Source organism: Malurus melanocephalus, unplaced genomic scaffold (assembly GCF_030028575.1).
Source record: "Malurus melanocephalus ecotype Western Australia unplaced genomic scaffold, MMel_1.1 scaffold_287, whole genome shotgun sequence".
Classification (NCBI taxonomy): Eukaryota; Metazoa; Chordata; class Aves; order Passeriformes; family Maluridae; genus Malurus; species Malurus melanocephalus.
Genome location: NW_026623519.1, coordinates 107,085 through 117,700, shown reverse-complemented (window position 1 = coordinate 117,700; position 10,616 = coordinate 107,085). Strand labels below are relative to the sequence as shown.

Genomic DNA, 10,616 nt, shown 5'->3' with positions numbered 1-10,616 from the left:
GATGGAGGGTTCTGCTTCCAGAAGCCTGAACCTGCTTTTCTCCAGAGTCCTGCACCCACACAGTGTTCTCCTTCCTGTCCCTCTCCCAGCTTTACGGGGTTCCCCTTGATTCYTGGGGCTTCCTCTCTCACTGCTACCTCCATCCTCCCTGGAGCTCCTGGGGTTAATGCAGAAACAACAAACACRCCATTTGCTTGTGGTTTCTGTGGGTTTAATGTTTAAGCATTTGTTCTGTGTGGTGTCTCTTAGTTTGGGTTGCACTTAGCAGTCTTGGTGATAAGATGAAAAAAAATCTTCATGTGGGATTTTCTAAGTTTAGAGAAACCCAAACACTCTGAGACATGAAAGACAGGCTGAGAGAAGCATGGGGTGCCTTGGCTGGAGGCCTCAATGCTCTCATCCTCTCGTGCTTCCCTTCCTCACCATCCTCCAACACCTCCCTCCTCACTACCTGTTCTTCCGTTCCCACCTCAGTTTCCCATTTATCCCTCTCCTCCTGGTACTCTGGTTTTCCTGTCATGGGYTTGGCCTGAGCTGACAGCTGAAGGCAGAGCAGAAAGGGTCAATACCAGCCTTGTCCTTGAGCCAAAGCATGATTTCCTAAAGCTCTGAGGGCAAACAGAGGCCCAGAAATCTGTGTCCTGCCTCCTCACTGCAATGTCCACGAAATGCTGGTTCCTGGTGTCCCTCCAGAGCCAGCGAGGTCCCCCTGCCCCAGCTCCTGCTCCCAGCCCTGGCAGCTGCAGAGCTGAGCTCAGCCTTGTGGGACCCAGCACCAGCGCTCCCTGGGGCACAGCTGCAAGCTGCAGGGATCCAGAAATCCCAGCACCCCAAGGACCCTCTGTTCCTCTCTCTGTGTCCCAGCCCCTCCCTCGGGTCCCTCCTCACACCCAAGCACTCCGTGGGTCTCCTCTCCGTGGTTTCTCCGTGGAAGGAGGAGGCCTCCTGCTCCTGCCCTTCACCTGCTCTCCTCACTGTCTCTCTGGAAGCCCAGGGGTACATCAGCAGTGGAGCCAGTCTTCAGGAAATCCAAGCTTTCCCAGTCTCTCAGGCCATGACACATGGGGACAGAAACATGCAGGAGCCTTGGGTGAGGTCCAGCAGAAGCTGGGATCAATTCCTCCTTCTCTGAGGGGCCAGGCAAGTTCTGCAGGCTGGGGCTGTTCTGTCGTGCTCAAGAACTTGTCTGAGATACCCTGACCTGGACCTGGAGGGAAGAGCAGGAAAAATTACTCTGCTGCACTTTGGATGGAATTTCCCCCCTCTGCACCAGGCTGAGATGAGACAAAGACAGCGGGACATCTCTGTGGGGCTGAAGAAAACCCCAGAGCATGTGGGAAGTCCAGGTTTTATGGCCCACCAAGGTTAGGAGGGGAAGGACTGAAGAGGGACCATTCAAGGAAGCCCAGGCATTGCCCCTGGCTCCTGCCCTGTGCCATGGGAGCACTCCCAGCCTTAGAGCTTTGGTGGTGCCCAGCRTGGGCCTCCAGCCCCACACACAGAGCAGGTGCCCTGTGAAGCCCCTCATTAACACTCATTCAAGTGTGCCCATCCCCTGTGAGCTGGGCTATTGYCCCCAACACCCCCTGCTCTCCCAGCCTGTCTCCACAGCAGGGGTGCCCCAGCCCTTGGAGCCCCTTCATGCTCCTTCCTCCCGTGTTCCCAGTACCATGAGCCTCCTGGGGCCAGCCCAGCCATCCCCCATCCCTCAGCCCTCATCMGGAGTGGAGCTGGCAGGAGGGAAACAGCAGCACACACAATCTGCCCAGGGAAAGCTGGCAGGAAGCAGAGCCCTGGGGAGAGTGCAGCAGGGAGGGAAGTGCCAGTCTCTGCTCCAGAGGATGGCAGAGGATTGTCCCCAGCCCAGAGCAGCTGCACCTAGGACACTTTCGTGACGCTGGCTCTCAGCTCCCAGCCCCTCCTGAGGGTCTGGCTGTGTGGAGATTGTTGTGCTCCAGCCAAGAGGCTCCACACTGCGACATCTCCTGATCCTAAAACCGAGGCTGAGCCCCCAGCCCAAATCCCCAGTCTATGCTTTGAGGTCCCCACCAGGGAAACAGGGCAGGACACAGCTCTGCCTCCCTTTGAAATCTTCCTAAGCTGTACCTACCCTGCAGGTTCACAGCTTGTATCCTAAAGGGGGAAACGCTGGAGCCTTCCCTTTGCCAGGGCCATGTTCCCCACAGGTGCTGAGTGTGGTGCTGGGGTAGTGGCCACATTCCCAACTGGAACAGTGGGAACAGAGCAGTACCCTGGCGTAAAGCCACAGCCTGCTCAAGAGAAGACAGAATGTGGCAGGAAATGACAGGAGCAGAGACAGCGTTCAGAGCACGGCCATGGCTGAGCAGCTGTCAAAGCTGTCAGCAAACAGAGGAGAGTTAAAGGTGAGACATRAATGGGAGTCCCGAGGTACAGGGGAAACATGGGGAGATGGGGTAGTGCCAGCCTGGGCTGTCAGAGGGGCTCCTGTGCACAGGGACATGGCCGAGTGGGCACTGTGAGCTGGGGAGGTCCAGCTGGGAGCCAGGGGGTGCCAGGATGAGGRATGGCTGGGCCCATGTGTTCCCTTGGCACTCGGACGTGGTTTTAGTGACATTTGTTAGGGTTTTTTCCATGAATCCTTGCATAATTCAATGGATGGGGAGGACTCCCCTAGTGAGAAACCACAGAGAGGAAGCTGTCCTCAGTGTGAGGGGGCAGCRGAAATGTGTGGAGCTCTGCCCTGGGGTGGATAAAGTGACCCAGGGCAGTTGGTCTGGGTTGGGAGGCAAAGGGATGTGGGGACATAATTCTGGGTGCCTACTACAGACCTGTGGATCGGGAAGCAGAGCAGGAATCTTTCTTCAGACAGCTGGAACAAGGATCCTGTTGGCAGCCAGGGTCTTCACTGGACGTCTGAACCGCTGTGGTACCAGCTGGGGGGCAGCACARCAGGGCACAGACAATCCTGGAGGCTCCTGAAACGCTCTGGAAACAATTTCCCAGCACGGTGGTCAAAATTACAAAGAGGGAAAATGCTCTGATGGATCTGATACTGGAAAGCTTGGAAGACCTGGTGAGGGGTGTGGAAGATGAGAGGCAACCTTGGCTGGAGAGACCACGGCATGGTGGAGTTGAGAGTCCTGAGAGTCTTGAGAGAAGGGAGCAGAGTAAAAGCAGGATCACAGACCTGGGCTCCAGAGAGCAGAGTTAGGCCCCTTGAGGGATCTGCTAGGAAGAGTCCACAGGATGCAGTCCTGGAGAGAGAAGGTGGACAGGAGACATGAATAATTTTTAGGGATCAACTCCTCCCCCCTGCCCTGACAAGCAGGGAATCCAGCAAAGGCAGCAGGGWATTGAGCAAGGGATACAAGGACACAGCATGAATACAGATCCAGGTGTGCTGGGATGGAGTCGAGACAGCCAAGGTCCACCTGGAGCTGAGGCTGGCAGGGAGCAAGAAAGGCAACAGGAAAGGCTTCCACAGCTTCACCAGCTGAAACCCAGGAGATGGAGCAGCTCTGCTGTGGGGAAAGGCTGAGACAGCTGGGGCAGAGCAGGATCCAGAGGGATCCTGTTCATGGATATCAACAACTGAAGCCGGGTAATAACGGGACAGAGCCAGGCTCCTTCCAGTAGTGTTCACCACGAGGACAAAAGGCACAAACTGAAATGCAGAAAATCCTTCCTGAATGTCAGAAAAAAAGCCATTTTACTGTGAGGTGGCTGAACACAGGAGCGGGTTGCTCAGAGGGGCTGCAGGACCACCATCTCTGGAGCTGCTCAAAGCCCAGCTGGAGATGGCCCTGCACAGCCTGCTCCCCCTGGCTGGGCTCTGGGCAGGAATTGGAATCAAGGAATCAAGGTTGGAAAAGCCCTTTAAGGTCATTGATCCCAACCATTACCACAGCACTGCCAAAGTTCCATTAAGCCATGTCCCCAGCTGCCACAGCCAYAGGGTTAAATCCCTCCAGGGATGGGGTCCCTTCACTGCCCTGGACAGCTGGGCTAGTGCCTGATCACCCTTTCTGTGSAGAAACTTCTGCTGAAGGCAGCTCCAGCGCTGCCTCCCACCCTCAGCAATTCTGTGGATCTTTACTGAGTGGAGTCATGGTTTAACATCACCAGACACACAAAGGAAGGGCTGTGGATCCCCTGTGATCCAGGAAGAGGCCACGCTCCTGGAGAGGTCCCCAGCTGCAGGTTCCATCTCTTCAGCCCTGCTCATCCRCAGCTGTGGTGTGCAGGATCCCAACTCTGGCCTTTCCTCCAGAGATGGATCTATGTCCTGCTGTCCTGGACAGATGGATCCGTGTCCTGCTGTCCTGGAGAGATGGATCCATGTCCTGCTGCCAGCCCAGACCCAGCCTGGCTGTGCTGTGAGCCCCAGGCTGTGCCATTCCTGCCCAGCCAGCCCCAGGCTGTGCCGTTCTAGCTGGGACATCCCCTGTCCCCCCGCCACAGGAGCCTCCCTGTCACAYGAGCAGTGGCAGCAGCATTTCCAAAGGTTTTAGGCTGCCGTCAGCTGAGCAAGTCAGGAATTGTTTTCTCTTTCTCTTCCTGTGCCAGGCCTGTTTTTCAGGATTGGAAATAACCCCAGAACACCCCAGTGAGGTTCAAGGGGTGTGGAGGGAGCCCAGCTCAGATCTGTGGGAGAAGTAACTCATGTTGGATTAAAACAGTGAAAGTGTTGTCCGGAATCRCACTCAGAACTTGGGTGTGCAAGGGACAAGGGTGTTCCCAGCAAGGCAGGGCAGCTGGGAACAGGGGACAGCGCCAGCTCAGAGGGAAAGGGGTTTCACTGCCTCTGTGTGCACTCCCAGCTGGAGAAGTCAGTGCTGGAGGGCTGCTCTGGGGCTGGGGAGTGACCCTGGCCTGGGCRGGGATGGGCTGATGCTGCACTGACACAGCAAAGATGCCATGGATGGAAGTGAAAATAAAACACAATCAAGGCTGGGCAGATGTGCCAGAGCTCTGGGCTGGGAGAAGGGGAAATGTGAAAGTCATTAATGCCCATAAAAGAACATGGAAAAAGCCAGATCCATCTTAAATGAGGGCAAAGGGGTTAACTGCAGTCATTAAGGGGAATACTGATGAGGAAAACAGGGCACTTTGTCTTGTTTTGATCCATTTCTGCTCATCCCACAGCTTAAATCAGCAGGTGCCCATGCTTCCCTGCCATCCCCTTGTGTCCCAGCATGGGGGAAAATGARGCATGGCCAGGGGGTGATGCAAACCGTGCTCTCCACCTGCTGTGAACACAAGGCCAGGGTGCTCAGGGGCTGGCAGAAGCAGCTGTCACATTTGGTCCCCTCCTGGGTGACACAGGGACTGGAGCAGCCCAGAGCTGCCAGTCAGAACCAGCTCTGCCAKGGGAGGAGGACAAGGGACGCCTCATCTCCTTCCACCACCTTAGGCTGATTTAGGATGATCCTAAATCCCCACAGAGTTCTGCACCTGCCAAGGTCCCTCCTGTGCAGACAAGGGGGCTTCTYCCAGGCTGGGATGGGGGACATCCCACTCTGCTGTTGCCCTGGGCGCAGGGAGACAGGAATAAAACCAGATCTAGCTGTTATACCAGAGAACCGGGAACTGGAACATCCATCCCTGATTTTCACAGCCTTTCCGAGTTTTCTGGGCTGCTGCTTTTGCAGCTGGCTCTCGAAGACACCACCTTGGGCCCTTGTGCTGCAGGGCTGTGATCATGGTGCTTCCAGCTCTCAAGGGTTCCCAAGGCAGAGTCTGGGTTCTCAGAACCAGGAGTTATTTTGAACAGAGCAGGCTGAGGACCTTTTTAATTCCTCCTCATCTCTAAGACTGCTATTTTCAATCACCTCAGTAGCTCAAGAGCACAATAACTGGAGTRCCTTTTGCTAAGGAAAAGCCCTCAAGGTGAAGTCGAGTTCTCTGTTTCTGGGGAAAAACAACAGACACCACCAGCTGCAGACATGGCTCTCGCTCCTSCCCACCTGCAGTTTCACCTGCACTGACAACTGACACAGCCCTGTGTTTGGCAGGTGACCTGGTGACAAATGCCCTCTCCTGTGCAAAGCCAGCAGGAGCTGTGCTGGTGCCCCCAAAATCCCGGCTCAGCTGCATTCCAAGAGTTGACCAAAGCAGTCCAGCAGGTCAGGCTGGAGGARTAACTCCCTTTGACAGGATCCCATCAATCTGGACAGGGGATCTGTCCTTTGTGGGGATGGCTGTGAATCACTCACCAGTCCCAGGGCAGCTTTGATGTGCCTAAGGAGCATGAGCTGTGCAGAGAAACAGCTCCAATGTCAAAATCAACAACCAACAGCCTGGAATTGATGAGTTTTGCATCCTTGCTCTGAAGCTCAGGAAAAAATACTGAAGGGAACCCCCACCTATGAGGGCTGAACAATCCAGGGTGCACTGAGAATGATAATCCATGTGCAGGAGAACTTTTACCCTAACCCCAGGTGTGGCAGCGGCCCGCAGAGCTGGCCATGCTGTGAGGTGGGGATGGTGATCCCACACAGAGGGCAGTGGCCCAGGGCACGGGGTGACAATCCTCAGGGGCCATTTCAACTCTGCAGAGCAGCTGAGCAGTGCAAACATCATCCCCTCTGCCTGAAGTGGGGGGAAGAGGAAGGAAAGATCTGGTTTGTTTTTTTKRWTTTTTTTTTCTCCTAAATCAGAAGCTGAGTAAAACAGTAGAAGTCTGGGATGTTCACTTTGCAGTGAAATGGGGTAAATTTTGCCCTGGTGAAGGCAGTGCACAAACTSACAGTGACAGGAAGTGCTCGTTGAGAGGGTTGAGTTAATGAGGGGTTGTGCATTCAAATGTTTGAGAGGATGAGCTGCTCTGAAGAGCTTTCACTCCGTGTGCTTCCCCCGGCAGCAGGGCTGTCATCTGTAGCTGTGTTTGTGATCATCCTCTGGTGATTCCTGCGCTGCTCCAGGCTCCAGGGCGGGATGCAGATGTTCCCCGCAGCCCATGGGCAGCACCCACCGCGTCCCTGGGCACAGCTGGGGATGCCCAGAGCCCTCAGCGCTCCTGTCCCGGTAGAAGCTGCYGCTCCCGTGGCAAGGGGAGCCTGGGAAGCAGCTGGGAGCCCCGGGCCCCCCTGCCCGAGGAGCCGGGAGCCGGCATTGCTCTTGGAAAGGGGCCTCAGCAAATGGCAGCAGGGCTGAAGCAAGGCTCCATTTGCCTGTGCCCAGGCTGCTTTTCAGAGCTCTCTGTGCTCTGCCTGGCTGTCTAGCAGGGAATTGAAGATGGATGAGGAGGCAGAGAGCTGCCAGCACCCCAACCCTGCTGGCTCTGCGTGGGGAAAATTGTCCCTGGAAACAGCAGTGTGTCTGCAGCCTGCCCCTGCCCAGGAGCGGGGCGCGGGGATGCAGGCTTTGCTCCATGCTTCAGACCCATCACCCCAGCCTGGCTCACTCCTGGGGAGCACTGCCAGCTGTGTCAGAGCCCTGAGCCCTGGAAAACACCTGGTGAGAGCTCACCCAAGAGGGGAAACTGAGGCWGAAGTGAGTCACTTRGCCAAGAGATGCCTTGAACGTCATGTCAGTGTTTGAAAAAATGTGCAGATGGGGCCCTTGGGGACAGARGCCTGGCAGTGCTGTGTAAATGGTTGCATTTGGTGATCTTAAAAGACTTTTCCAGCTTTAATGATTCCATGATTTGATGGGTTTTCAGTTCCTTTCTGGCCCAGCTCCCCCAAACACAACCCCGGGCATTCAGCATTCTCCCCACTCTGCAGCAGAGCCCCCCTCAGCCCAGCCTCAGCACTCTCCTTCCTGGAAGGTGAGGGGCCAGGGATCCCTGAGAGCCCTGGAAGGGAGCAGACATAAGAAGCAGTTCCTGGTTATTGTGATGTGGGGTTTGCTGTGTTTTCCTGCTCTCTCAGGCTGCAGGGATCAGCACCAGCTGGATGAGAGACCTGCCATTGCAATTGCAGCCCAGCCTCGAGCTGACTTCCAGCCAGGATGATTTCAGACAGCCCAGCTCCTCTCTGCTGCACCCTCCCAAAAAACAAAACAGGAGGGGTGGGGAGAAGCTGCTCTCGAAGTGTTCCTTGCACAAAGAACGGCACTCCCCTGCCGCTGCCAGACCCCCAGAGCCCTGTCCCCGTGTCACCCAGGAGCACTGCCAGCAGGGTGGCATTGCCACAGCTCCTCACAGTCTGCCAGGCATGCACAGGGCAGGACCCTGCCCTGGCACCCTGGGGGGACACGTGCCACAGGGCAGGATGGCTCAGGACACAGCAGGGTGCAGCCTGGAGCTATTTGGGATCTCTGAACATCACATTGTGGTCGCAGCTGGTACAGGGCTCTTTTCCCAGGGATGCTACTCCCAGCTCCAGGGCTCTCAGCAGCCTTTCCAACCTGTCTCTGCCACAGCAAGGGGTGTTGGGGAATATTTTGGGTAAAAGCTGAGCTCTTCAGCAGCCTCCAGGATCACAGAATTCTGGAATGGTTTGGGTGGGCAGGGACACCTTCCACTGTCCCAGGCTGCTCCAAGCCCCATCCAACCTGGCCTTGGAYACTTCCAGAGATCCAGGGGCAGCCCCAGCTTCTCTGGGCACCCTGTGCCAGGGCCTCAGCACCCTCGCAGGGGGGAATTTCTCTCCCAAGTCCAATCTAAGCTGACTGTCCAATCTAAGCTGACTGTCCTTGAGTTTAAAGCCATTCTCCCATCCCATCAAGCAGCTCCAGCTGGGATCAGGATCACTGCAGGGAGTGGTGCAGGATGGCAGAGCTGTCACCGTGCTGGACCATGGACACTCACCAGGGTGGGACCAGCTCTGGGCAGGGCTGGGTTGGGATCCCTGCAAGGATCAGGGTGATCAGCCGTGGCAGAAAGTGGGAATTGCTGGGGCAGACAGGAGCTGYGGTGATGCTCCAGTGCACCCTGAGGCTCCTCCCAGAGCCTGGCTAGCACTGTCCCAGCACAGCAACACTGAACTGGGGGGCCACACAGGGGTCTGCAGGGGCCACATCCCCACACAGTACACACAGGGCTATTGGGGCTCTTCTGTGCAAGCTGCATTYGTCAGGATGGAGCCCCAAAGGCTCCCCTTGTGTTCCTGCACCTTGCAGCGGCTGTTGTGAAGAGCAGGAGCAGCACTTGGTGCTCTGCAGGGATGCAGAGAGGCAGTCCCAGCCGTGCAAGGAAAGCGGAGAGGAAGGGGGACACTGGAACCAGGATCAGGGACAGAGGTGGGGCTCTAGGGGTGGGGACAGAGGTGGATGGCAGCTCTGGATAATGGGATAATGGGATAACAGATAAGGGGATAACAGCCAGGCTGGGGGTCTTGCTCCCAGCTGGGGAGTTATCCAGACACCTGCTGGGAAGTGAGTGTCAGTCCAGTGGTCAGAGTCTTTGAGCCCTCAGGCTGYCTCTGCTGGTTCTCAGTGCTGAAGGCTGCCAGGAGCAGAGGCAGCCCCGTGAAGGCTGTGGCACAGATTAATCCTGTTCTTCCCTTCTCCTTTCCCTTCTCCTATCCCTTCCATCTCCACCCACCCTTTCTGGGGTCCTTCCAGCCCTAAGCAGCTGTGAAGTTTCCAGAGCAGATAATATCCATACAAACCTTGTGCATGGCACTCAGGGCAGGTTCTGCRCTTCTCCGGAGGTTTCCAGGGATTTCCCTGCTCTCACAGACCTTGCAGTCCCTTGGCTGCAAACAAAGGTGAAATTCATTKTCCCTGTTTGACAGGAAAGGAGCCACATTTGGGTCCCCACACTGAACCTGGCTGCAGTGTCCCACTCTGCCTCCTCACCAGTGTCAGACAAACCCGGCACACCCCAGCTGGAATTGCACTTGGCCAAAGCAAAGCAGTGACTGCAGAGGCTCACATCCATCATCCAGAGCCCATCCCTGCAGGGACCAGCCCTCTGAGGGCCCCATTAAATGCTCAGGGCTGAGGAAAGAGCTCAGGCAGGAAAGAAATCAATAAACTGTCATTTTTAAAGCAAGTTGCAGTGGGAGAAACTGCCTGGGTAGGCCTCACCTCATCACTTGGGTTCTGCATGACAAGAAAGATATTGAGAGGATGAAGCATGTCCAGGGAAGGGAACAGAGCTGGGGAAGGGGCTGGAGCACCAGGAGCAGCTGAGGGAGCTGTGAAGGGCTCAGCCTGGAGAAAAGGAGGCTCAGGGAGCACCTTCTCACACTGTACAATTCCCTGTGACAGGAGGGGTTGGGCTCTGCTCCCAGGGAACAGGGACAGAACAGAGGAAATGGCCTCAAGTTGTACCAGGGGAAATTCAGGTTGSATATTACAGAAAATTTATTCTTGGAAAGGGTGATCAGGCACTGGCACAGGCTGCCCAGAGTGTAGTCATCCCTGGAAGTGTTAARAAAACATGTGAATGTGGCACTTAGGGACATGGCAGTGCTGGGTTAAGGGCTGGACTGTATCATCTTGGAGGGCTTTTCCAACCCCAGTGATTCTATTATTTACTCAGGATGTGGTGCTTAAGGTGAGGTCTCCCAGAGTTTCAAATGGCTCTTTGGATTGGAAGTGGATGATGACCTCTCTCCAAGGACCAGCACAAAACCTTTTCCTTTCTTCCTTTCCTTTCCTTTCCTTTCCTTTCCTTTCCTTTCCTTTCCTTTCCTTTCCTTTCCTTTCCTTTCCTTTCCTTTCCTTTCCTTTCCTTTCCT

General features: G+C 55.7%; 1 long non-coding RNA gene across 1 annotated transcript; it reads right to left on the bottom strand.

The window, feature by feature from the left end:
- Window positions 1-204: 204 nt before the first annotated feature.
- Window positions 205-9,621, bottom strand: LOC130579695 (uncharacterized). Its single transcript, XR_008966043.1, has 3 exons — window positions 9,540-9,621; window positions 2,811-3,236; window positions 205-1,207 (listed from the first exon to the last, which is right to left on the bottom strand). It is a non-coding gene; the product is annotated as an uncharacterized LOC130579695 (long non-coding RNA).
- Window positions 9,622-10,616: the final 995 nt, after the last annotated feature.